The following is a 27,220-nucleotide window of genomic DNA, read 5'->3' on the forward strand; positions in this document are numbered from 1 at the left end:
CATTTTTCAATTCAAATTTGACTAGTTCCTGGCATCTGGCTAACATTGCACAGCTGCCTGCATCATTTGGGTCCCACAAAGGGTTTACAATAAGAAACAGCTGGTCCACTGTACCTTGTCAGGCTCCACTAGCAATTTGTCCCTGCGCATGTGCTCTGGCTACCTTTATCACCAACTCTTTTGCTGGTTTTCTTAGCTCTGTCAGCATGAAATCAGTATCACCTCAGTCTGGGTCTCGATTTTTGACTATGAACTCAAATTGTTTTGCTACTTTGCTGGGGTTTTCTCTAGAAATTTTAACTTTTTCCTGCCAATGAGTCAGGTCACTAGTAGAAAAGCAGAAGTTCACCCACATGGCTTCTCCTTGGGGACCCACTACTTGCCTTAAGGGGTGACTAAAGGCAGAGTTTCCTTGGTTTTATTCCTTGTGTTGGTTGTCACTGGGGTCTCTGAAATTGTCCCCTCCCCAGGATTATTCATCTCATCCTCACTGCCATTTGGGTTTCATTCAGGGTGCGGAGTGGTTGGGTGAGGGGGAGTGTACCCAAGCTGGCCTGGGGTAACTCGGTTGTAAGGCTTGGACACCTAGAACACAATCTTCCTCATGCTTTTTAGCCAATTTCAAACATCTCTGCCCTATGCTACATGCTGAACAGCATCTCTTTATTTTCTGCCTGTTATTTCTTTCCAAAGTTAGGACTAAAGGGTCCTGTGGGGCCAAATCAAAGCCACATTCTTTCTGCCACTCAGGTTTATTCTCCAGGGTAAAAAACACGTCTGCATATTTCACATGATCTCATTTCTCTTCTTTTCATAAAAATAACATCAACTGTCACAATGTATGATAATTTAAAGTTCCATTAGGGGGTCACTTTTCACCACTTTCTAAGTGATACCAAGGCTACTACCATGGGGTAGAGTATTTAATCAGATTACCTTTCTTTGAAAAATTACCCTCCAGGATTCCTCCCAAAGCTTTCTCATGTGCTAAAATACATTCTAGTGGACTCTTTTTAATAACATTTTTACTTCTTGTGTTATTCATTCTTAATGCTATCTTAATTTCCAAACATATCAGTTATGTGTTATTACTGCTTCTCTTTTCCTTCTTTGTGCCCTGTATACAGCACTTAACACACACTGGGTGTCTCTGAGTCACCCAGCACCAATATTCTTTTTTATAGTCCTAACAAGCAATAAAAACAAAAGGATTACACGTTCCACACAATCTACAAGGAACTGGGCTATGATCGGACATAAAACAAGTTTCTTAAAACACTGCCTAAAGTAAAACTCAGGAGTATATACATACTCATGTAAACCTAGAGTTCACAACCCTTGACTTTTGATGTAGTGTCTAAAAGCTTGAGTGACTGCTCAATGTTGTTCAAAGATTTCTCAACCTCAGATGGGCTTGGTGCTGTGCCCATTTCCCTGGGGTGTTGCAGTTTGTGTTTATTTATCAGTTATCTTATATTAGTTTGTTTTAATGTACCCCCTGTTTTTCCAAGTTGGTTTACCCCTAGGTTTTGCCCTCCCTCAAAGCTGTCCCTCATGCCATTCCCCACTCTTTGTTCCAGCTCTTCCCTGCCTGTCAAGGTAACCCAGCTCTTTATTCCTGAACCTTCCCTGTCAGTTTTGTCTTGGACCAATCCCTGACTGCACCACCCCTTTGGAATTCCACTGTTGCAGGAAACCCCACTCATCCATGGCACCTACCCTCTCCTCCCATCTGTCCTAATTAGTCCCAAGCAACTGATGTAATCCCCTTGCTCCTGCCCTGCAGATTGTACCCCTATAAAATCCCGTGTACAGAAATGCTGGTGGCTTTTTGCTTCTGAATCCTTCCCTTGGGATAAACCTTTGCCTGTGGAACCTCACAATGGAGGAGCCTCCTCCTTCTCTTTTGCCTGCTCCGTGCCACAGTTATTAGATCCTGAGCCACTGAGCAGTGGCTCATCAGGTTCAGCTGCAGGCAGAGCCCACGCCTTGGCCATTCCCCACTCCTGGCACAGCGCCGGAGTTTTCCCCAGAGCTGGCCCGGGCTCCGCTGGGCTGCGTCAATGGGGAACCTGTGCCAGTGCCTGACCGTGCTCTGGGTGAAAAACCTTTTCCTGATATGGAAATGAAACTTGCCCTGTCCCAGCTCCCTGCCCTTTTCTCGAGTGCTGTCACTGCTCCCAACAGTGACGAGAGCCGCAGCAGCCCCTCTGATTCCCCTCAGGAGGATGTTGGAGACCACAGTAATGCCCTTTACTCTCCTCCAGGCTGAACAGACTAGAGTGGCCTCAGCTGCACCTAGGGCTGCCCCTCCAGACCACACTCCATCCTTGCAGTCCTCCTTTGCATTCTGGCTAATAGCTTACTATCTTTTTATATTGTGGTGCCCAAAACTGCACCTGTCTGCTTACAGCACTTCTCCTGGCTGCTGCTTCAGGGTGCGGGCACTGTAATCAGAGACACTGAACAGCTTCTCCTCCCAGAGTTATCCTTATCCTCTGTACTTCCACGTGTCCACCTTCATGTTCACTGGAGAACCTCCCTATTTGAGGCCACCCATTGCTGTGCTCAGCAGGGACACAGTTTTGTTTGGACATGAGCTGCCACAACCAGCAGTGAAGGCAGCAACTGAAGCCGAGAATATCAGAGATTGGGCAGATTCTATTTTTTCCAGAATGCAGGAAAGAGAGTGAGAAAAGCACACGGAAACATCACAGTGTTACTTTGCAATCTAATTGCCCTGGGAAACTCAGAAATGGATGGTGTTGTGGTGCTACTGCCAATGCCTTCCATGAAAAAAATACATTTCAGGAAGGAGCAACATCATCTGACAGAGACCAAGTCTTGCCAGCAGTTGCTCCAGGTGCTCTGGCCATCATCCCCTGCAGGAAGGAGCACAGGCCCCAATGCAGGTGGGCTTTGGCTCCCTGTGGCACAGAAGCCCCCCAGGGGCACAGGTCTCTGGGGCAGGAGACGGGCACCAGTGCTGCCAGGGCTCGGGGGGTGGCAGCTCTGCGTGGGCGGGGACTCTGCCACAGCTGCTGCTGTCAGCGCTGCCTGGGCCCCAGGGCTCAGAGCAGCATTCATGCCCGGGCCCCCACGTTCCTTGTGCGTGTCACACCCGCAGGTTTAGGATGGCCACGGGCCGGGACGTGTCCCAAGGAGGCCGTGCCAGCTTCCCTGGAAGGCCCCGGGCCCTTCCCGGCGCAGCTGCGTCGGCAGCCCTGGGGGCTCCTTCTGCTGCCCTGAGCCCGCAGAGCAGGGCAGCGTTTGCTGATGCTCTGAGCCCTTCCTAAAGATCCTGTGGGGCTGCCTTAGACACCTGGGGCCAGGCATTCCTTCCAGCCTGGGCCACTTTGGCTGGGCTGGGGGCGGCCCCAGGGCAGGCGGCAGTGTGTGCAAGGGCCCTGGGTGGCACGCTGCAGCACGGTCACCGTGCCATGGAACGGAACCCGGTGTCCAAGGCCCCTTTGTGACACGTGGGAAATAGAAGCTTGCCCGGGAGCTGGGAACACGCAACGGGGCACAACGGGACAGAGTGGTGCCGTGAGGAGCCCCCACACAGCACACTCGTTCCCGTCTGAGCCCGAGCTTTTCCGCAGCCTTGTTCCTGCAGCTGAGCTCGAGGCCAGCGCACAGAACTCGGTGACCCGTGGCCTTGCGAGGCTTCTATTCTGCAGCTGCCCTCAAGGGCAGAGCGTGGGACTTGGTGCCCCGGAGCTTTCCCAGGGCACCTCTCCCGCAAGTAGCTCAGAGACATGGAGCAGAGACCCCCGAGAGTGCCCAAGATGGCCTGGGTGGAGGAGGAGGAGGAGGAAGAAGGCCCTGGAGCTGCCCCAGCACAGGAGACTGAGGAGGTGGTGCCATTCCAGCCACCGCAGGAGGGTGAGTGGCAGAGCTGGGCTGCAGGGCTGGAGCCTGCAGCCAACTTGGCCCCATCCCATCCCATCCTATCCCATCCCATCTCATCCCGTCCGATGCCATGCCATGCCATGCCATGCCATGCCATGCCATGCCATCCCATCCCCTGGGGAAATGCCCACGGACAGAACGGAAGAGGGCCCAGGCAGACACCCCGCAGTGGCCATGCTCCATCCCCTGGGGCCTCCTGGGGCTCTCCCAGCCTGGGGGGCGCAGGGCTGGGCTGTGTTCTCCGGCCTCTCCCGCAGCCCCTCAGCTCTGGCTGCGCTCACTCTTTGCCAGATGCAGCCCTGGAGCGCACACAAGAGCAGGAATCCAGCCGTGGCCACTTCCGCAGAACAGCACAGGTACCTGCAGCCACCCCCAGGTGGGCTGGGCCTGCTGTCCCTGCTCAGCCCAGCACCGTGTGTGCAGCACTCCATGCAACATCCCCGGCTTCCTGCCCTTCTCCTACAGTTCATCTGCAAATTCCTAAAGAGAATGCAGGAGGAAGTGACCATCGCCATGGGCACTGGGCTCAGAGCATACTCGCCCATGTTCCAAACCAAGACCAGCGCTGCCCTCCTGTGTATGCTTGTAGAGGAAGGTTTTTACTATCCAGACCAAGTAAGCAGCCTGTGGGCAGGGTTTGATCCTCCCAGGAATTGCTTGGCCTCCCAAGCCACGCATGCTGGTTGCTGTGAGCCTTTGAGGCCACATGGCAGTGCGCGGGAAAGGGAAGCACTTCTCTGGGCAAGATGGGAACATTGCTCCCTCTGGCAGCTTCCCAAGTCTCCCTGTGCCTTCTGCAGGTGCCCGCCATGGTGAGGTTCATCCACCAGTGGCTCGTGGCCAATGACTGTGCTGAGCCCAGGCTGGACGAGGCCCTGCTGGACCTCACAGAAGCACAGCCAGATGACGCAGTCCTGACGCTCCTGCGTGTGGCCCCGTCCTGTGACAGGTATGGGGCCCACCTGCCCAGAGGGTTTAGGCCTCCCCAGCCCATCACCCTGTACAGCCTGTCCCAGGTGTCTGAGCAACAGAGACTTCCAGGGCCCTCTGGCTGCTGCCTTTCCCAGCCCTGGCACGTCGGCCCCTGAGCCTGCTGCCATGCTCCCTCCCTGCCCCTCAGGGCTCTGTCCCCACAGGCCTGGGCTGCTTGGCTGCTGCTGGCCAGGGCCAGTGGGCAGAGGCAGAACTGGCAGCCAGCTCAGCTCCCCCCGCTGCTGTGTCTGAGACCCCACCTGAGACAGAGCTCTGACCCCGCAGAGCTGCCATGGCCATGTGGAAGACCATCATGGGCTCAGCCAGGACTGCGGAGCTGGCACAGCTGATCCTCCTGGATGTGCTGGGGAGCTGGCCAGAGTACAGCACGTGCACCTCCGATGGGGACCAAACGGCTGTCTTTGGCCTGGCTGTGAGTTTCTGCAAGTGGCCTTTGCTGGCCCCAAGGCCGCCTCTCCAGAGCTCTCCATCCTCCTTCCCCCACTGCATCTGCCTGCCTCAGGCGCTGGCCTGAAACCTGGCTCAGGGGCAGCTTCAGGCCCAGCTGGCCCCATGCTCCCCCTGCCTCTCTCCGGGCCTCTCCCTGCCACGCTCGGGCTCTGCCACACAGACGCCTGGGCACTGAGCGCTGTCCCGGGGGGGCTTTGTCCTTTGCAGGCAACCGTGGTGATGTGGAAGATCCTGCAGGTGCCCTGTCTGCCACGGATATTGAAGGTGTATTTTCCCCGCCTATTTGTGCATCTGCTCTTCCATGTGTTCTCCAGCACAGAAGAGATGCCAGAGGAGGTCGATGCCTTCTGGAAGGGATGTCAGCAAGAGCACGGCCTTGCCATCAGCCCCAACAGGTGCTCCATCCCACTCCTCCTGTCCCTGCCACGTGGCCTGCCAAGGAGCCAGTGCTGCCAGCGTCACCTGGCCTTTGCTGTGCACACAGGTTTGCAGTGCGCACCCTGAAGTGCCTGCTCTGCCTTCTCCGCTGTGAGCATGTGGTGGTGGCAATGGAACGCAGGTGTGGCTGGGACACGCTGCTCTCTCTTGACAGCCACCACTTTGCCGTGGCTCTGCTGGCCAGGTAAGAGCCCCTTCTCCCCACTGCCTCTGACATTTGTGCTCTGTGCCCAGGTGTCCCCCAAACTGCCCATGATCATGGGCCAGAGGGCCTTGTTACTGAAGGACGGCCAAGCAGACTGCAAAAGGCTGGCAGAGGAGGGTGCCCATGAGCAACCAACTCCTAAATGGCCCACGTCCCCTTGCTGGAAGGGTGGTGGGGAAAGATGAGAACTCTGAGAGTCACTCCTGGGAGAGATTTGCCCCACTGGCTCAGGGTCTTGTTTGCTTTTTCCTCTCTTTAGAGAAATTTGCCAGTCAGCCATACACTTCTGTTCCGGGATTGCATTCTACCTGCTCGCCCTGCTCGGCCAAGAGATGCCATACTGGGGTTTCCCTGCCCTGGCATTCCTTGTGGAGGTGAGTCTCAAGGCCAGCACTGCCTCCCAGCTCTCTGCCCTCTCGTAGGCACAGCTGCTAGGACAGTGCCCGTGCCCTGTGCTGCTGCCTGGGCCCAGCCCTGTGCAGTTCCGGGCTCCTGCCGGCCGGCTCCCTGTCAATGCCGGTGCCTTTCAGGTCCTCGAGTGCCTGGACTTGAGGGAATGCAGTGACAGTGTTCTGGAGATCATGGCACGGAACCTGCAGAGCGAGCACAGGGCCAGGCGTTACTTGGCACTCAGAGGCCTGGTAGTGCTGGGCAAGAATCCCTTGATGGTGAGAAGGGGGCAGTGGCTGAAGCCGTGCAGGCAGCGTGGGGCTGGGCAAGGCAGTCGCTTGGCCTTGCCTGGGCTTGGGGCGCTGGGGCAGCTGCTCCCAGCTCTCCTGCCACTTGCTTCAACTGCCCCAGTGCTTTGGGACAGGCCTTTGGCCTCTGGGCCCTGCAGCAGCAGGCTGGCCTTTCACCAACTTGTGTTCCGCACAGGCTGAAAAAATGGGGAGCCTGACTGAAAGTCTTGTGGAGCTCCTGCAGGAAAATGATAGCCACATGATCAGGATGACTATTCTTCTACTCAGATATTTGCTCCTGGATAATGGTGCCCCAATAGCCACCCCCATTGCCCTGCAGCTGGCTGAGGCGCTCCTGCCACTCTTTGACCACGTAAGGCTCTGTGCCCACAGCCTCGGCCACCGGCTGCTGCCCGGACACTTGGTGCCCTGTGCAGATGCAGGCCTGTGCCCTGGGGGGCCTGAAGCAGCTGATGCTGAGGTCTTTTGCCCTTCCTCTCATACAGGATGATATCCAGGTGCAGCTGAACTGCATGTGTGTCTTTCAAGAGATGCTGGACTTATTAACAGAAGATGGAAGAAAGGCCCTGAAGTCCCACGTGCGCCAGAGCCTGGTGCCACTCTACTTGCACTGCCATGATGAGAATCAGATTGTTGCTAAGGTGACGACCTGTGGCCACCTGCTGTCCCCCTGGGAGGGGACTGGGCTGCCTCCTGCCCTGGCACCTTGTGGGCTGCAACCTCCTTCAGGCTGTGGCACTGGGATGCTCCTGTGCCCTGGCCTGTGGGGCCATCTGTGCCTCTCTGCTGTTCTCCAGGCCTCCTGCGTAGTACTGCATTCTTCGGCCAGATTCCTAAAGAGGAGGAATCTCGAAGAAATGCTCCAGGTGGATCAGACATGGAGGTTTGGCGAGTGCCTGGTAAGAGAAGCCGAGAACCCCCAAGCTCAGCCTGGAGAAGCCCCCTGAGGGCAGTGCTCAGGTGCGGGGCCGGGCAGCTGTGCCCCTGCCCGCTGCTGCAGCCAGAGGCCGCGGGGGCTCTTCTCCAGGCTCCCGTGGGCCCCAGCCAGGTGCCCATGGAGCCCCGGCCCGGCGGGGCTGCGGGCCGGCACCGCGGCTCCCCGGGCAGCAGCCGGCCCTCTGCCCCCTGCCCTCGGGAGCCCTTGGCCAGCGGCTGCTGGCCGCGCCTCAGGCCTGTGCGGCCAGGGGAGGCCGGGGCTGGGCGCAGGCAGCGCCCGGCCCAGGGGCGGAGCCCGCGCCAACCCTTCCCTCCTGCCGCTCTTTGCAGCTGGCAGAGGACAGGAGCAGAGCGGCCGAGCACCTGCGCCAGGCCCTGCGCTACCTGCGGAGCCCACAGGAGCCCCTGCGAGAGGCGGCCATCAGGTTCATGGGTGAGCCACTCCCAGCTCCCTCCTTGGCCCGGCCCGCCGCAGCTCGGCCCCAGCCCCGCCTGCTGCCCCGATAGCGCCGGCCGGGCCCGGCGCCGTGGAGCCCCGCCCGGCCTGGGCATTGCTGCTGCCGCCCTCTGGCAGCCGTGCCCTGGGGCGGCAGCGTGCGGCAAGGGCCCGGGCTGAGCCCTGCCGGGCCAGCAGCCCGTGTGGCCGCAGGGCTGGCAGCGCCGCCGGCAGGGAGCTGTGGCGCTGGCGCCGTGACAGGCTCTGTGTTCACAGGCATGGCCGGGCGGCACCTGCGGGGGCAGCAGCAAGAGCTGCAGCTGATCTGCACTGGTGAGTGAGGCCAGCGGGCTGACAGCGGGCGCTGCCGGGGACAGCTGCAAGCCCTGCCCTGGCTGTGGAGGGCTCTGCTCCCGGGGGCAGAGCACCCTGAGATTTCAGGGCCTCGTGGCCCATTCTTGGCCAGCAGCTTCGGGCTGATCCCCTTGCTCCTGTTCCATGGCAAGAGCCGGCTGGGAAGGCTCTGGCAGCGGGCTCTCCTTGGCTCCCCATAGATCTGGGATCTGACCTTGGCTCTGTTATGTTTGCCCAATTATCCCATCATAAAAAACCAAACAATATTTGAGATAGCAGCAATTTTAATTGAATAGTTTAGAAAATATATCTTGACAATATAATTTGATTTAAAATAAGGGATAATTTGGTTCCAATAATAGCACGTAAGCAAAGGATAACTGCGGGCCATGGAGTGCAGGACCCTTGCCACCTCATGTATGAGCTTTCCAAGTGAAGATTCCCCCCTTTTATGCCATGTGTCAATGTCATCTCCTCCCATTTTCAATTCATCACACTTCTACCTCTGCCCTCATCACCACCTTTACCGCGCATGCTCCACTGCTCGTTTTGGTTGTTGTACAAGTCTTTGGGGGTCATTTTTTGATGAAGGCCTCTCTTCTTCCTCCACAATGTCCTTTAATTCACCTTTGGGTTACACATGCGCACCAAGCCAGTACAATGTAATCCAAAACTAACATTTAAGCATCAAAGCAATAAATCTCTTACAGCTGGCGTTTTCCTGGGACCCAACCAGATTTTCCCTTCTTTCTGTAATTTTCAGTAACTGTTATCTCTTGCATTTTCCTCCTGTCCTTGAACATCTGCAGGGAGGGGGCGGTGGAACCCCTCCTCTCCCTTTTTTCTTGGCATTACAACTTTTAACTGTTTTATTATTATTTCCAAATATTAATTACTGCATCCATATTGATTACTGTTTCAATTTTGTCAGCACAAATCATACCTATTTACCACAGCTCTGTTCCTCTCTCTTGCAGCCCTTGAAAGCCTGATGGAGGACATGAGCTGTGCTGTGTCAGAGCTGGCATTTCAAACACTGCATGTCCTCCGAGCAACAGCCAGTGGGCGATATTCCATCTTCCAGAGGCTGCACGATCAGCTTCGCAGGGCATGGATCACTCGGCCTCGTCTGTCAGGGCTCGGCTGTCTGCACTGCTGGAGCTCTGAGGAGAGCTGATCCGGGAGGCTCTCTTTGCTGGGGCAACCTGAGCCAGTGGGGATTTTTAGTTTTCTTTAAGATTTTTCTGTTGTTCCATTCTATTTTTTACACTATGTAAATATAGACTGTGTTATAATACAAAGAATCTCAGGAGACTTTTTTTGCTGCCCAGGGTCTGTAGGGCAGAGGGGAAGAGGGGGAAAAGGGTGCTTGTGCTCAGCCAGCTGCCCAGGCATGCGGTGGGCAAGGGGAAATGGCCAGAAGCCCCTTGGCCTTTGGTGGTTCTGCTGAAGCCTTTGTGCTGCCCACAGAGCGGCTGGGCAGGGGCCGGAGCTGCGGGGATCCCTGCCAGAGCGGTGCCCAGAGATGGCCACAAGCCCTGTGCCAGGCAGGAAGCGCCATCCGTCTCCTCCCGCCCGTGTGCTGCTGCCTGCCTTGCCGAGGGCTCCCAGGTGCCTCTGGATGGGGCTGCTCTGGAGCTGCTGTGGGGCTGTGGCGCTGCTGCCGGGCAGCTTGGCCGGGCTGGGGCAGGGCCTGAGGGGCTGGGGCGCTGGCAAGCCCTGAGCAATGGGCTGTCAGAGGCCACAAGCAGCCCCCTGGCAGCTGCCTTGTTCCTGACAGCCAGCTGCTCTGGCGCTTCCTCACTGGGCGGTTGGAGGGACCCCCTGGAATCAGGCGTGGAACCCTGGTGCCGGCCTTTCAGGGCTGTGAGGCCAGGAGTTGTGGGGCTGGGTGTGTGCCCTCCCTGTGCTCCGGACTGGAGCCCCCGGCCCCTCAGCCTTAGGCATTGAGCTCCACTGTCTGCTCTCCGAGTCTTGTTCCTGTTGCTGTGGGGGAGGCCGAGTTCTGTGGCTTTAGGCCCCATTGAGCCAGAAGAGCAGCAGCTTTGAGCCCAGAGGGGCCACAGAAAGGCCCTCTGGACAAAGGGCATTCCTGGCATTCCCAGGGCAGGGACACATGAGAGCGGCAGGCACCTTCGGGTGCCACGCTGGCTTTGCACTGGGTCACCTCCCTGTGTGCAGGGCTGGCTCTTTGCTTTGCTGTCCTTGGCCTTTTGCTGTCGTGCTCCTTTGGCTGCCTGCAGCAAGGGGCAGCCCTGTAAGGAGGGTGAAAGGCCCTGTCTCCAACATCTCAAGGGGGAAATGGAGCTCTCCCGGCCCTCAGCCCATGCTGTAAGCAGAGCAGAACCTGTTCCCCAGCCCTGGCTTTCTGCTTACTGCTGGCCCCTGGCCACCATGACCCACTGCACTTGCTCTGAGTCGCCCACAGGATGGCTGGTGCCTCTTGATTTGCTGACGGGACGTGAGCGTCACTGAGAGAAAGGTGGGTGTCCCAATGCTGAGGGCACATGGAGTCACTGAGCAGACTTGAGGCTTCCCCAGCAGGTTGCAGATGCCTTTCTGTCACTGAAGGGAAGGCAGATGCCCCGTGGCTCGCTGAGGTGTCATGAGTCTCTGAATGGGATGCAGATGCCCTGCATGCCACTGAGGCCAGCGAGAGTCCCTGAGGGGAGGCGGGTGTCTGTCGTGTCCCCCAGGGTGAGGCGGTGTCACTGAGGGAAAGTGAGGGGGACACGGGCACGCCGCGTGTGGCTGAGCGCACATGCCGCTGGCTGAAGGGACGCCAGGGCCGCTGAGGGGCCGTGGGCTCGCCCTGAGGGACACGGCAGGGCCGGGCCGCTCCCCGCTGCGCCGCCGCCGCCCGCTCCCCGCCGCAGGGAGCGTTTCCCGCCCAGGCGCGGGCGGCCCCGCCCCGCTGCTCCCCTCAGCCGCGGCCGGCAACTCGAACCCGCTGGGGCCGCCCCGCGGGGCCGGGCGCCGGGCGGCCTTCCAGAAGCCCTGGGGGAGCTGCCCTGGGGCTGCCCTGTGCTCATACACACCGAGGAGCATGGGCCAGGCTTGCCTCAGCACCAGGGAGTGTTTCACTTGGCCAGGGGTAAAGCTGCAGTAGCTTCCAGGGAGAGAACTTCATAGCACAGGAATGCTGGAATTACCTGGTGCCTCCTGTACGGCATGAAATGAACATTTGGGCTTTCCAGTTGAGGTAATCACTGGACTGTGAGAATAATGAAATCAGAGGTGAACTGTTGAGTACATGTCGTAGATATTTGAGCAGGAAAATTTGAGGTGATCTCTAGGAAAAAATTACTTTTGAGGAAAAGTCTGAGTAATTTCTAGAGGGCACATAGAGATCATTTTGTGACAAAACCTGAGGTAAATGTTAGGGCAAAGACAGAACGTTTGGGGGTAAAATCTCAGGTTCTCTGGCTTCCCACTGCCTCATCCCATGCCCCAGCAGGGGAGCTTTGCCCTCCCTGTGCCCAGCCAGCCCAGCCTGGGCACCTCAGGGGTGTCCCCACCCTCCTGCTGAGGCCCAGCCTGGAGGGCTCTGCCGCAGGCCTGGGAGACGCTCTGGGGAAGCGCCAGAGCAGCCGGGTGCCAGGGACAAGGCGGCTGCCTGGGGGCTGCTTGTGCCCTCTGACATCCAATTCCTCAGGGCTTCCCAGCGCCCCGGCTCCTCAGGCGCCTCCTGGTGTTCTGCCAATTGACTGAGGTGATTTAAAGGACACATCACTGGGAATAATGGTCTTCTTTTACTGTGAATATGAAGGAACCACAGTGTAAGATGATACAATCAATAAAAAATGTGCGCTTGGTTTTACTGACAAGCAAAAACAAGCAAGGTAGTGCCCCTAAATCAGTACTGTAAGAAAGAAAGGAGAGCAATTTAGAAAGATGCATCACCAATTGCCTAAATTGTTTCTCGTCTTGCAGATCTGCACTTGCTGGGGAGCCGCATTTTACACCAAGGACCTGGGGAACCATTCCCAGCAATTGGGAAAATCCTAGGTGCTCCATCCACCCATAGATGAGGTCTCCAAATTTGCCCCAAAAGCTCTGTCTTCCTCCCTTCTGCTGCTTTAATTGTTTGTAATGATTTAATAAGGAGAACTAGTCTTCCCTGCAGCAAACACAGGCACGTGGTATTTTATTACCTTGATTAGGGCCCCTGTTTGGAATTTCTTTGCTGTGTTTCCTTCTTTGCAGGCTTGGTCCAAAACTTGGAGAAGTCAGTGTGAGAACTGGACTTTGTGCTGTCAACATTCTGAGTGTTGAGCCAGCACCAAATCCATGCAATTCTATGGGAAGAAAATAATAAGTACAAATGGCATGATTTAAACAAGGAAATGCTCTTGGCTTTGGCATTTTATGTGCACAAATGCACACCAGGAGAGGAAGAGCAAAGCAGGTACAAGCTCCCAGTGCTTGCAGAAGAATGAATGGAAATAACTTCCTGTTTAGGCTGGAAATCAGGAGAAAATTTGTACCCATCAGAAAGGGGTTGAAGTGGAGCAGCTGCCTAGTGACAACAGACAGGTGGAGAAGTGAAACCCCAAATTAAAGGCTTTTAATGTGGAGTTGTTTGGACGTTGGGGTCTTTAGCAGCAGGTCTTGTGAGTGCCATGGGCAATGCAGGTGGGCTTCCCAGGGGAGCATCCCTGTCCAGTGCCAGGGATCTGCTGCCCTGGTCCCACAGAGGGATTTGGGTTGTACCTGATGGCCCAGCAGAGCTTGGGGAAATGCCTCAGTGTTTTTTGGGTTTGAATGGCATTTGGGTCAAATCCAGTTTCTCCTCTGAGGGATGGAGTCTTGAGCTCCCACAGGTTTTGCTTGAACATTTCTTTCATCTGCCCCCCTCCCCAAACCCCCCAGCAGATCCCCTGCTCCTGCCACTCTCTGTCTCCCACAGCTGGGATCCTCAGAACTTTTCCCTTACACTAAAAGAACTGGAAATTGGCTGGGTTTTGTTGCCTCTTGGCAACAAAATTGTCTCCTATTGTGCAGCTCGGGGGGAAAGAAACCTCTTCCTCCCTTCAGTCTGCTGCAACCAAGTGTTTTGTTCCTCTTTGTGAAGAGCTAGGAAGAAACACTTCTTTTTAAGATGAGGGAGCCCAATTCAATTCCCTTAGCATTTTGAGCAAAATAACCAAGTGATTTATGTTGAAAGTCACTCCAAAATTTGGAAGAGATCTTTTTAGAAAATATTTCTCTTGGTGACTGATTAGGAGTGGGTATGGGAAGAAACTCTTTGCATTGAACCACTCAAAGCAGTAATTTCTTCCCAAAAAGTAGATGTAATTACATGTTTTGGGTGAAAAAAAGTAAGTAGTAGTGGACCAAAGGAGCTTCAAGCTGATCTCTATTTGCTGCCAATGACTGAATTAAATGCACAGGGTTCCTGTCAGCTCTGCCAGACAAAATGTTGCATTTGGGTTCTTGGGGGTTTTGTCAGAAATCTTTGTAGCAGGAATAGTTCATGGACTTCTCTCTGCTGGCTTCAGCCATTCCTGCTGTCCATCATATCTTGCTATTATAAGGCAGCTCTTTTCATTATGTTGTCTTTTAATCCAGATATCTGAGCCTTTTTCTGCTTCTAGTGCCAGTTTTCAGTAGGACAAACATTTTCTTATCTGCGAGTGTATTCAGTGGTGGCCACACAAGTGAAGGCAAGGAGCTGGCAGGTGATAATTGATGAAACTTTCTATAATGGGAAAAAACTCAGCATTCATTTTTAATCTCCTTAAAAATCTCTATTTCTTTTCTTGTCTCTCGTGCTCTTTGTGGCTGGTCTGAGGTTAGTGCTTGTAAATGCAATGATATGGATTCCAGTTCTTTTGAGAGAGAATAATCTTGTACACAAAGCCAAATAAATTTAACTTTTCAATATTAGAGCAGTTTGACATCCAGGCTGGGGACCTGGCAGTGGTTGGTGCCTGGCCAGCCTCAGAACACAGAGTTCGTCCCATTTAGGTGAAATTTCATTCATTGGAGACAAAGTAAAATTGCCTCTTATTTGCTCAGCACTAAAAATCCATCTGAAGCTCATTGCCAAGACTTGCTGCTGAATGATGGGATTAAGCCCTGCAATGGCACCATGGAATGAGAGACTGGGAGAGGAATAATAGAAAATGCCATTTCCAACCATGTGCAGGCCCTGATGTCCTGCTGTTGGCTTGGTGCTCTCAAAGGGGCTGATTTTGATGGTTTTAGAGGCACTAAGCTGGGCAGTGAAATGCACCTCAGGCAGCAATTGCATCTCTGGTGTCTGCAAGTGCCTTCATCTCCCTTCCTGCTCCTCAGAACTGAAATTCTGCAAGGACTGAGTGAATCTGGGGCTTTGGGAAGGCCCAGTAGTGACAGATTTTGGTGAGGTTGGAGTCAGGAGATGGAAGCAGCAGCAGAAGGTGCTGTAATCTTCATTCTTGTGCTCCTCTACATGCTGATGCAGTGTGAAGGAGGCAGGGATTCCATCAAGCACCTTCTGTAGCTCCTGAGGGAAAAAAACAAGTGGCAAGTTCTTTATTTGGTTAGAGTTTCAGGCTGTGCTGCACCTCAGGGCCAGGCTCTGCCTCTCTCTGCTCCAGCTGGTGCTTCCAAGCTGTCCTCTGTGGTTTTGATTTGCAAACCACCTCTCTGACCAGCTTCCACTTTGCTTTAAAACATTCAGCACCACGTTTGTGGCTGAATGGGTCCCAGAGCTGGGGAGAAGGATTTGAGATGCAATTTGCATCACAGAGTTGTTACAGCGGGGAAAATGTCGCATCCCTCCTGTGCCTGGAGCTGCTAATCTTGTTCTGAACATTGAAAACCTCTTCAGCTTCTCTCATTATACCTAAATTTGATTACTGCTTTGATTTCACACCTCTTCCATGCGGGCTTTTCCTCTCTCCTTGGCTGGAATTGTCAGGCCTGAAAAGAGAAATTTTGTCAAGCCTTGGGACAGTTCCCATTACCTATCCCAGCTCCTAATGCTGCTTTTAATTATCTTGGGAGCCTGAGCAAGAGGGGAAAATGGGAGAAGTTTAGTGAGAGGAAAAGTAAGGCCCAGAGACCAAAGTGTAAATGCAGATTCTGGGTTAGCAGAGTCTGCAGTGTTGTGGGGATCTGGGCAGTGCAAACTGATGGTTTTCTCTGTGAATGGCTGATTCCTTCTGTATCTTCTGAAATTCCTGTGCACTAGGGCTGGTGCTGGAACTGCAGCCACACAAACTCCCCATGGAGCTGTGTGGGACACAGTGGGAATCATTGATTTGCTGCTTTGGATGAAAAGTTGTGACATGAACCTCAGTGTCAGGGAGGTGGCACGTTAATGCTGCTGCTGTCAGACAGTGCCCACACACCGTGTCTGGAGACAGCTCAGGAGAAGATGAAGAAAAACCAGGATTAAATCCCATGTGCCACTGAACTCTCTCAGAGATAAACTGCTTGGAGTGAAGTCTGTGAAGTGACTGGGGAGAGCTGGATGAAAGGGACAGCTCTGAGAAGTGTGTGGTACGTCAGTGATGTCCTAATACTGATCTTTGCACAGAGATGAAAAAGTATCAGTTTGCATGGCCTGAATGTCTGGGTCTGGAAATTGTGTGTTGCAGAAGCTGTGCTGAGCTCATCTGGCTCTGAAATATCATCTCTACACCTTCGCCAGGAACAGCATCAGAGTTCTGAGCAGATTAATAAAAATCAATCATAACCCAGAAGCAAACCTTGGCAATACACATCTGTGGCTGGTGAGGACACCAAAAGCTTTCCTTACTGTTCTTGGAGAATGAATTCAGCAATAAAAATCCTCTCTCTTGGCATTAGACTGCTTTAGTTTCAGCTCTTGCCCCAGACTATCAATGCCAAGTGTTTCTCTGGGTGCTTGGGGGTAGGTTCTCCCCCATAGCTCTCTGCAGGTTGGTGCTAATTAAAGATGTTCTGTCAGGTTCAGATGTTTTGGTGCCTGAGCAGGGAGTGCAGAACAGGGATTCCAAGTGCTGACATTTGCTGTACGAGAAAGTCCAAGGGACAAATTGTTGCCAATTAATACCTTTAACTGGGAGGATCAATTCCTGTTGTGCTTGTACCAGAGTCTGGGGACAGAGGGGGTTTCCAAGGGCAATCTTGGTCCATGTAGGGCTGAGGCTCTGCAGGCTGGTCCAGCCCCTCTGGGTGCTCAGGAACAGGGGTTGCAGTGCACCCTCATTAGCCCTGGGGCTGCCCAGGGAAGAGCCATGGCTGAGGCTCTGCAGGAGCAGGCAGGCTCAGCCCTGCTCCAACATGGGATCCCATGGCACAGGACACGCTGGGATTTGCCCCTGCAGCTCCCAAGTGTGTCCAGAGAAACTGCAGGCACAGGGTGACCTCAGTCAGTGAGACCCCTCTGTGCACAGGGACCCTCACTCCTGGTGTGGCTGTGCCAGCTCCTCCAGGGACCTCCAGCCCTGGAAACCTGGAGCAAGTGGAAACCACAACTTTTCAAATGCTGCCTGTGCCCAGAGTAAATGCAAAGAGAACTGGGATGTGAAAAAGAAAATTTCTTTATTTCTGGAAGAACAGCAACAATACCGAACAGTTTTACAATGTAAGAATATTTGTAACAACAACAATCCATGGAATGTATATACAGAAGAACTTATCTAGCAAAAATATATGAAACATATTTGCAGAAGACAGAAAAAAATCCTAAATCCTATTCCTGAAAAGAACAAACTGTAAAACCTATGTACAAAAGGGTGGCATTCCTCTCTGGAATGTCCATCAGTCCTGGACGAAAAGCAAGTGTGCCGTGGTCACTCCAGTCAGGCACAGAGGGCTCTTCCATGTGCCCTCGGGCTGGCACATGCTGGCACAGCAGGACTTTGCTGCCAGAGCTGAGCCTGGCTGGGTCTGGGCTGGAGCTCGTGTGGCCCAGAGCGAGCGCAGGACAGGCTGCGGATGGCACCAGACTCCAGCGCACGGGGTGCCACGTCCCTGAGCAGGGACCAGCCCAGCTCCAGCCTGGCAGCAGGGGACCCACTCTGCCTGTGGGGACCACATGCCTGTCCTGCTGCTGGCATTGGTCTTCATGCCAAGATCACAGCCTCTTCCTCATCTTTCTCATCAATGTCCATGTCATCAATGTATTCTTCCATTTCCACTTCCATCTCCTCTTCCACATCTATATCCACCTCCATCTCTTCCTCTCCAGTGTCTTCCTCCATCTCCACATCCTCCTTTATATAAGTCTGGATATCCACCTCCATCTTTTCCTCTCCAGTGTCTTCCTCCATCTCCACATCCTCCTTTATATAAGTCTGGATATCCACCTCCATCTCTTCCTCTCTGTCTGTGACAGCCTGCAGAGGTGGCAAAACCTCAGAGTGGGGTCCCTGTCCCACACCATCCCACAGAGCTGCACCCCACCTGGGCAGCTGGCGGTGTCCCCCTCCATGGAATGGCACCATACCTTCCTCAGGACAAACGTGAGCATCCTGCAGTGATGGATGACAAAATCCAGGCACTAGGGAGCTCTCAGGACTGATGGAGGGAGCAGGGGTGACAAGAAGGGCGACAGGGGTGGACAGGAGCAGAGTGCGGCGTGGGCTGACACAAGGGCCAGTGGTTGAGTTGTGCTCTTTGCTGGGTGCTGGCAGTTCCACCTGGAACGGGGGATGTGACATCACAGTTCCCAGGAGCCCAGGGCCAACTGAAGTGGGCAGTGGGGATCCCTGGATGGTTGGGTTTGGAAGGGACCCTGAAGATCATCTTGTTCCAAGCTGAGCAATCTTCCCCCAGGCCTTGGGGGAGCCCTGTTGCCAAGGATGGGGCACCCACAGCTTCTGTGCCCAGCCTGGGCCGGTGCCTCACCACCCTCAGTGTAAAACAGCAGCTCCCTTAGATCCAGCTTCAATCAGCCTCCTGCACTTGAAAGCCATCCCCCTTGTCCTGTCAGTAGAGGCCCTGTTGAACACTCTGTCCCCTTCTTTCCTGTGGGACCCTTCCAGTCCTGCACAGCCACAGTGAGGCCTCCCAGGCTCTTTCCAGGCTGAGCATCCCCAGCCCCGGCTGGACAGCAGTCAGTCAGATCAGGGGGTGTCAAGGCTGAAGGGTAGCAAATAGTATCAGGAACTGAGAGATGGAAGCTTTAGACCCAGGTTTGCCTCTCAATTGTACAAAATTAATAACAGTGGAGGGGGAAATGGTGGGACACTTGTTCTGTTCTAAATGGTGAATTTTATTGTATTTTTTTCTTCTTTTCTGTCATGCTGACCCAGGTTTTTCTGTTGGAAAGGAAGCTTGGCACTATGTCCACTGTCTTCTCCATTTCTGAAACACCAAGCAGAGTCTGGACAGGCTGATGATTCAGAGCAAAACCTGCAAATATACTGGTGGTCCTGAGCCTGGGGGTGCAGCTAAACCCAGGCAAAAGTAATTTCTGGAAAGTTGAACCTGGTTTCCATTTTCTTGAGTTTGGCTATGCCAACTTAACCAGTCATTTATAAAAAAGCAAATAAAAAGCTCAAACCAAAACAGACAAAAACCCAAATAAACAAACCCACGCAAACCAATCAAACAGATAAAAAACCCCAAATAAAACCAAAGGCAATGAGGAGTTAGTATTAGTTGTGAGGATATCACAGCAGGCAAATGGCTGCTTCCCACAGGATCACCATAAAAAGCCACATCTAACAGCTGCTCCCAAATAGACCCAACAGGAGAAAAATAAAAAGCGATCCATGGCAACTTTGGGGGCAGCTCCACATGAAGGTGAAGGATGAGCCCTGCTACAGATCCAGCATTCCCCACCCTCCAGGCTGCTGTTTGCTCCTGATGAAAGACCCTTGCAGGACTGTGGCCCCTCTCAGGGCAGTGTAAATCATTGCCACAGCTCTCAGCTGAGCCACTGGCATTGCCAGAGCGAGATCCAGGCACCATCCTGAGCATCTGTGGAAGCTCCTGAGCATCTTCATGCCTGCAACCACAAAACACCTCAGGCTCTCCCTGGACTGGCTTTTCAGGGGAGGTTTCCATATCCCTGGGAGATCTGTTCATCCCTCAACATGTCTGACTTTGTGTACAATGATGCATTTGGGTTCCTCCCTTGCTCCTGTGTGCCAGTGAGAAACCATCCATGTGAATGGAGGATGTTGTGAACAGGAACATTTATTCCTGGATTGCCATTTTGCTTCACTGTCACTCAGCTGAACATTGTCCTTATCTAAGAAGGCCTTACAAGAAATGTGTAGGAATTTTGGCTCTGAGAGGAGCAGCACGCACATTTTCTACACCACATTCCCAGCAGATGCAGTTTCACTGGCAGAACCGTGATTGCCATTCATCTTCCTGGGAAGAATGTGGAGAGCCATTCAGAGATCACAGGTTCAGCTGGCCTTTGGCTTTGTGTACTGTTATAAGTTGTGGTGAGGAACCAATCACCGACAAGTGAGTCCAAATTAAATATAATTTATTAATTGATAAAGCAAGCGATAATAGGCAAATTACAGCACTGAGTGAAGCCAACAAAAGGCTTGCACCCACCCGGGAGCACTGGGTGTAGCCGGGGAGTCACTGCTCCAACCAATGGCCCACACCACTCTGCAGTTCAGTCCTCCTTTTTATCTGTTGTTGTTGGGTGTCCTTCTGGCGTTCTCTGCGTCTGCGCCGATAGTTGCTAGGGGGTCTTATTCTGCCTTCTGGTGGTCGTCTGGACGAAGGCTCCCGTCCTCTTCCTCGAGGTCTTACAATAGCCTTTACCATATATAGGCACATAGCTACATATAGTTACACATTGCTTAGTTAGCCTTTCAACATATTAGCTTCTGACAGTTTGTGGTTTAAGCCTTATGACAGTTATTTTGCAATATATTAGCCCATTATATTAATCTTGCAACATATTAGCTGGTTACATCTCTCCTTGCGGTTTTTCTATTATTGGCTTTTCCCCCTTCTATAGTCTTGATGAACAAACTAAGACATTAACTCATTACAATTCCCCCCTTTTTCTTTTACCCATTTTGTTCATCAAATCGTCTTAATGCAAGTTGACTCAAGGTGGCTTCCTCTCCCAATTCTAGATTTTCTACTGGTTCATATTTGGTCTTGATTAAAAGCAGATGGGCTGCATCTAACCTTCCTTTCACTATCTTAAGTATTTTATTAAATATGCAGGGTCCAAAAGTTAGCCCAAGAATTATCATAATTGCTGGTCCTGCTATTGTAGAGAGTAGGGTGGTTAACCATGGGGATTGTTTGAACCAATACTCGAACCATCCTTGTTGGGCCTCTCTTTCTCTCTTCCTTTGTGCCAGCCTTTCCCTCAATTCAGCCATTGAGTCTCGGACCACTCCGGTATGGTCCACGTAAAAACAACACTCTTCTCTTAGAGCAGCACATAGCCCTCCTTGCTGCATGAACAAGAGGTCTAACCCTTGTCTGTTCTGTAGGTTGACTTCTGAAAGTGAAGAGAGAGATTTTTTGAGGAAGGAAATTGATTTCTCTATTCTCTGTAGGTCCTCATCAATAGTCATCTGTAGTTGAGAGAGCCCTTGCTGTTGAGTTGCAAGGGCTGAGATACCTGTGGCTGCACCGGTAGCACCTAAACCGAGGAGCATTGCTATGGTTATTCCCGTTATTACCTCCCTTTTTTGGATTCGGTCTGGTTCTTCTAAGGGGTGATACATCTCCTCTTCCTTGTGGTACAGGACCTTTGGGACGATTAAAACTTGAATACAAAAGTCGTTAGCATTATCGAATTTATCAAGAAGTATACAGGGGCTTACCCCAGATCACTGGCAAACCCACATTCCTGATGTGGCCGGAATTGCCCATTTATAGTTCTTACTCTTAGGCATGATAAATTTGGTGCAGAAATTGCCCATCCGCCTTGCTGAGGCTGCATTACCGAAACATTTGCCTTGGCCTGTGACCTGACTTAGGGTAGTTCCTCTCCGGGGAGTGTCCCACCTGCACTGGTGTGGATTCTCTGTTGTTGAGTAGTTAAAGGGGTTATTAAGGGTGATACCTTCATAAAAGGGGGGCTTCACATCATAACATAGCCAGCATGATTTCCTAAGGTTTGAGTTAGATTGATTCAGTGATAAAAAGGTAGCATTTAATACATTAAGAAACGGATCATAAAAAGCTGAAGTCTCTAAGGGATTATTAAAAGTAATGTTGTGACTAGCCGTGGCTCCCTTTTTGGGCCCACCTGTTGTAAGAATTGGATTGGGTCCAATTGGTCGGGGTACCGATGGTAAAAGTCGGGCAATTTGTATGTTCACCCAAATATCGCGAAAGGCGCGAACAAATACCGACCATACTCTTCCCGTGGCCCAACTCTTATGGGTTGGTTGCAGAATTGTCATAGTATAACCCGTGCAAGTGTGCTTTCTCCCATCCCAGGGCGTATATATCTGTTTGCTACTATCGAACAGTGGTTCGTGACAGCCACGGGGAGCGTACTTGACTTGCAGGAACTTATCAGGTTGCTGTGGTTGCCATCTATTACTTGTTACAATAGTCTCACAACCCCAATATCCACAGTACCCGTATCCAGGATAATTACAGTAACTTCTGCATGGGTTAGAAGCAGGACACCAATAGGTTTGGTGCAGTGCTTGTTCTCCTAAACAAGGAAATCCCAGTTGTAGGGGAAAAATGTCCTTTAATCTAAATTCAAAAGATGGGTCGGTTGATGTAATAGTTTCTTTGATAACAATTTCTTCTGAAAGGTGGTGTAGAACCCACTTAAATGGCTGGTAAGGGTCGTATTCTGTATCAGTCTGCCCTCTGCTGATTAATCTTGAAAATAAGATCACATAGAGGTACCATTGCCACTTGGATCTCATTATTGTAAGATTCCTTGAGAGTTGCTGATCTGATTGATGATTGGCTGCTTTTTCTAAAAAAAAAAACTGTGATATACGGGTTGTGGGAGCGTTCAAGGATCCAGTCCTGCAAACAAAACCCTTATAATAGATTTAAGTGAATCTCGTATCTGCTTGAATTAGATGTTCTCCTCCCCCCTCTATATTTCTAGTTACTTATTCCTATGTTCCCTATCAGAGATTTGCCAAATTAGGTGGGGGTCTATTCTAAAGATCTTACATACTCTTTGATTTCCCTGGGGAGCTGTCCTTTCGGATTCCCGGAGTGTGTTAGTCCTCAAGGGAACTTCAGTATTCGAGAGGCAGTAAGCACGCTCCACCGTGGGTTGCAGGTCCCTTTGCCTTTTACTCTCTGCCTCACCCGTCGATCCGGTTGCATCGGGCCACCGGGTGAACCATCTTCTCAGCAGCAGAGGTATTTGCTCAGGGATCAATTTTGTTCTTGCCTTTCTCAATATGGTTCCCAATTCCTTTTTCAAAGGAGAACTGCAATAATACCGGGCATCTATTTCCAGCAGTATTTTTTTTTACAAAGGGAGTGGGTTTACTAGCATGAGAGCAACATGCCTCTGAATTTAGACCCCTTAGTAAAGATTCCCTATTGCCTGTAAAAATGCATATCTTACCCACTCCCCCAAAAGCTCCCCTAATCTTAGAATGGTTTCTGTTAATTCCCCTTTTAACACCCTCTATAAATACCAGCCGGAGGTCTTTCTCGGCGGTATTGGACCCACCACCGTTTTTGGCAAATCCTACAAACAAAAGCACACAGAAGGATAACATTCCCACCCCCTCCCCTAATTCTGCAATATATATATATATATATATATATATATATAGTATAATCTTTTGTCATTGCATCTAGCATCCATAATTTTTTGTTGGTCTTCGGGAATAAACCCGTAGACGACGATGGCGCCAATATTCGTTCTCGGCATACCACTTAATGCTAAGTACAGAATGAGGATAAGGCACAAATACATTTTTATCACACTCAAAAGTGATTATGTGTGATTTCTTACAATAACCTAAAAGAGTAACATATGTGCAGATTGCGTTGGCGTTGACTGCCCGGTAAGCCTCTTCTCTGTTCTCGAATAATTGATGTATATTCTGAACAGACCTGGGCCCACCAATAAACCACTCTAATTGTCTTTCCCACATAGAGTTCCTCCAGTGTTCGTGATAACACTCCGCACATAAATTATAAAATAAACATCTAGCATAAATCCATTTTAGTGCTCTACATTTACCACATTCGAACTGGATCCAAGGGGTACAAAAGGTGCATTTTGTACATTTTAAATATTTAAATGTTTTGAATTATTTTGTAAAATATTCTGATTGTATATCTTGAAGGGTTACCCTTTCAGACTCTAAAGATAGCATATCCCTACACCATTGGAGGATTCGTTCTTCCAAGAGATTCCAGCAAAATTGCTCCCTCTCACGTGCCTCTGGACACACTCTATCATCAAGTAGGGCAGGCTGCCACATTGGTAGTTCCATTTGTCCATATGGTTGTTTTGTTTCAAAGTCTCTAGGGTACAATGTCTTAATATTCAGAGTCCAAGCCAAACTGGCCAAAATCTGTCCAACACATTCACTACGCTGGTTCCTGGTTTTTCCGTAGTCCCTGCCGGGAGAACCAAAAGGTCCTCTTGATCTAGGTGAGGACTAGTCTCTTTTGAGCTGAACCTTTAGATTTCCGGGCTGACTCATTACTTTCCATGTGCGCTCAGATTCAACTGGTCCCTTTACTCGACTAGCATGAGTCCACCCTTTCTCAGCCATTCGAATGGCAGTTTCTGTGGTAAGCAATACCACATATGGACCTTCCCAACAAGGTGTTAAGGAAGCTTCTTTCCAGGTCTTAATCAACACTTTATCCCCAGGTTTGATTTGATGGAGGGCAGCATCTAAGGGGGGTCTCTGCACTAGTAACCCTTTATCCCGGAGCTCCCTTCTCCTATTCATCAAATGGGTTAGATATTGGTTTATCTGTACATTTTCCAGACAAGGATGATCTGCCGGTGCCTCCATGTCATATGGCATTCCATATAACATCTCAAATGGGGAAATCCCTACATCTGTCCGTGGCTGGGTGCGGATATTCAGTAAGGCCAGTGGTAAACATTTGAGCCAAGACATTCTTGTTTCTATCATTATTTTAGTCAATTGCCTCTTTATTTCTCCATTCATTCTCTCTACTCTGCCTGAACTCTGAGGGTGCCATGGGGTGTGATATTGCCATTGTGTTCCTAAAGCAGTAAAAACTTCTTTTGCTACCTTGGAAGCAAAATGAGGGCCCCTGTCAGAATCTATCACTTCAATTAAGCCATATCTAGGAATTATTTCCTCAAGTATTGTTTTAACCACCACATGACTTGTTGCTCGAGCAGTGGGAAAGGCTTCTACAAAGTGGGTCAGGTGATCTACCAGGACCAATAAGAATTTGTATCGTCCTACTTTAGGTAATTCTGTAAAATCTATCTGTACATGGGAGAACAGTCTATGGGCCAACTCCCTCTCCCCCATTACCTGGGACTTCTGGTGCTGTTTGTTAACCTTCTGACAGGTGAGGCACCGGTGAGTAATCTGCTTTGCCAAGTTATGCAACCCGATACACATGTATTTTATAGCAAACTGATCAATTAATGCTTGTGTGCCCCAGTGTGTTTTCTCGTGTATTGCCTGGAGTATTCTTAGGGCTAAGGCCTTTGGGACCACTTCCCTCCCATCCTGCAACAACCAGCTTCCTTCTTTTTCTCGTATTCCCATCTGCTTTAATTTCTCCTGTTCCTTTGCAGAGAAAGTTAGGATATATTTTGAGCCATGATACCAACAACGGATTTTCTCTGGGTTGTCACAAGAACACCTTATAGCCTCGGTCCCAAAAGTCTTCCAGCAAGCATAACAGGGGGTCTCCTCTAAATCTTTACCACATGTAGAACAATTTTCTCTAGATCTCACAATACTACCTTCTTGGAGTGTCATCTAGGCTGCTCTTTTAGCTTCCTGGTCCGCTGAATTATTCCCTCGGGTAGTGGCTCCAATTCCTGTTTGGTGGCCCTTAACATGCACGGCCGCTATCTCCGCAGGGCCTCTTATGGCTTTAAGATTTCTTGGTATTAGTTCCTCATGAATTAACCCCTTGCCCTGGGAATTGATTAATCCCCTTTCCTCCCAAATCTTTCCAAAAGTGTGCACGATGCCAAACGCATATTTAGAATCTGTATAGATTGTTCCAGTTTTGCCCTTAAGCTGTTCCAAAGCTCATAAGACAGCGTAGAGTTCGCACGCCTGGGCTGACCAGCTAGGGCTCAAGGGTCCTGATTCTACCACTGAAAGGGTTTTGCCATCCACTATTGCATACCCTGACCTTCTTTTCGCTTCCACTACTCGAGAGGACCCGTCCACAAACAGCCTATCTCCCATTTCTAACTCCTCTTCTTCTAGGTTGGGGCGAACTTTTGTTTGTTCCTCAATGTTCTGCAGACAGTCGTGAGTGAGTTCTTCTTCAGGTTCCCTGTAAAGGAACTGGGCTGGGTTCTGAAGGGATGTAGTGCCTAATTTTAATTTTGGGGATGCTATTAGTATCCCTTCATATTTCTAGATCCTCGCATCCGTGATCCACTTTTCAGCCTTTTGTTGTAAAACTCCCCTAATATTATGTGGAGATGGTACATGCAGCTCTGCTCCAAAGGTAACCTTGCTGGCTTCCTCCACCAATAGCGCTGCTGCCCCTATTACTTGGAGACAAGTTGGCCATCCCCGACTAACAGGATCCAATAATTTGGAAAGATATGCCACAGGCTTTTTACTCCCTGCCCAATTTTGTGCTAATACCCCATATGTAGTACCTTCATCTATATTGACAAACAGATAAAAAGGCTTTCTGAGGTTGGGAGGCTGAGAACCGGAGCGTTCACCAGCTCCGTCTTTAATGTGTCCAGTCGTTCCTCATCTTCCTTAGACCACTTAACTAGTCCCTCCTTTGTGAGCTTATCATACAGGAATTTGGTTTTCCTACTAAAATTTTCAACCCACTGACTACAATATCCAAATAGCCCCAACAGTTGTCTAACTTGCCTTTTATCCTTGGGGCACGAAGGGAGAGTATACCCTGGACCCTGTCAGGATCCAACTTTTTCGTTCCCTCAATTAACCTGTGTCCTAAATATTTTACCTCTTTCTCTACAAACTGCAATTTAGATTTTGAAACTTTTAGCCCTTTTAGACTAAGGAAATTTAACAACTTTATACTTCCCTTTCTTACTGATTCTTCCTCTTTTCCTGCTATTGGCAAATCGTCCACATACTGAATTAAGGTGGTCCCTTCCTCGGGGTGATATTCCTGCAGGATCTGTTCTAACCTTTTCTGAACAGATTAGGGGATTCTGTAAATCCCTGGGGCAATACTGTCCATCGAAGTTGTTGCTTGCAGTGTGTGTCTGGATCTTCCCATTCAAATGCAAAAAAATCTCGTGATGTTTCTTTAAGTGGGCAAGCCCAAAATGCGTCCTTAAGGTCTGCCACTGTGTAATACCTGTCCTCAGGCCCCAGTTTACTGAGTAAGGTATATGGATTAGCTACCACAGGGAACCTTTCAACTGTTCTTTTATTAATTTCTCTCAAATCATGTACTAACCTATAGCTCCCATCTGATTTTTGAACAGATAATATGGGAGTATTGAAGGGTGACATGCAAGGTTCAAGCAACCCCTGCTGCAATAGCCGTTCAATTTCTGGTTTTAATCCCTTCCTCCCTTTGCTGGATAGGGGGTATTGCTTTACCCTGATAGGAATTTTGGGATTTTTAATGGTTACCTCAAAAGGAGGAATATCCAATCTGCCTACAGTGTCTGGAGTGTACCAAACTTCTGGGTTAATTTCTTCTTCATCACTGATCCTTAAAGGGCATAATTTTACACTTAATTTATCTTCAATT

The sequence above is a fragment of the Agelaius phoeniceus genome, chromosome 7, assembly GCF_051311805.1.
Source record: "Agelaius phoeniceus isolate bAgePho1 chromosome 7, bAgePho1.hap1, whole genome shotgun sequence".
NCBI classification, from domain to species: domain Eukaryota; kingdom Metazoa; phylum Chordata; class Aves; order Passeriformes; family Icteridae; genus Agelaius; species Agelaius phoeniceus.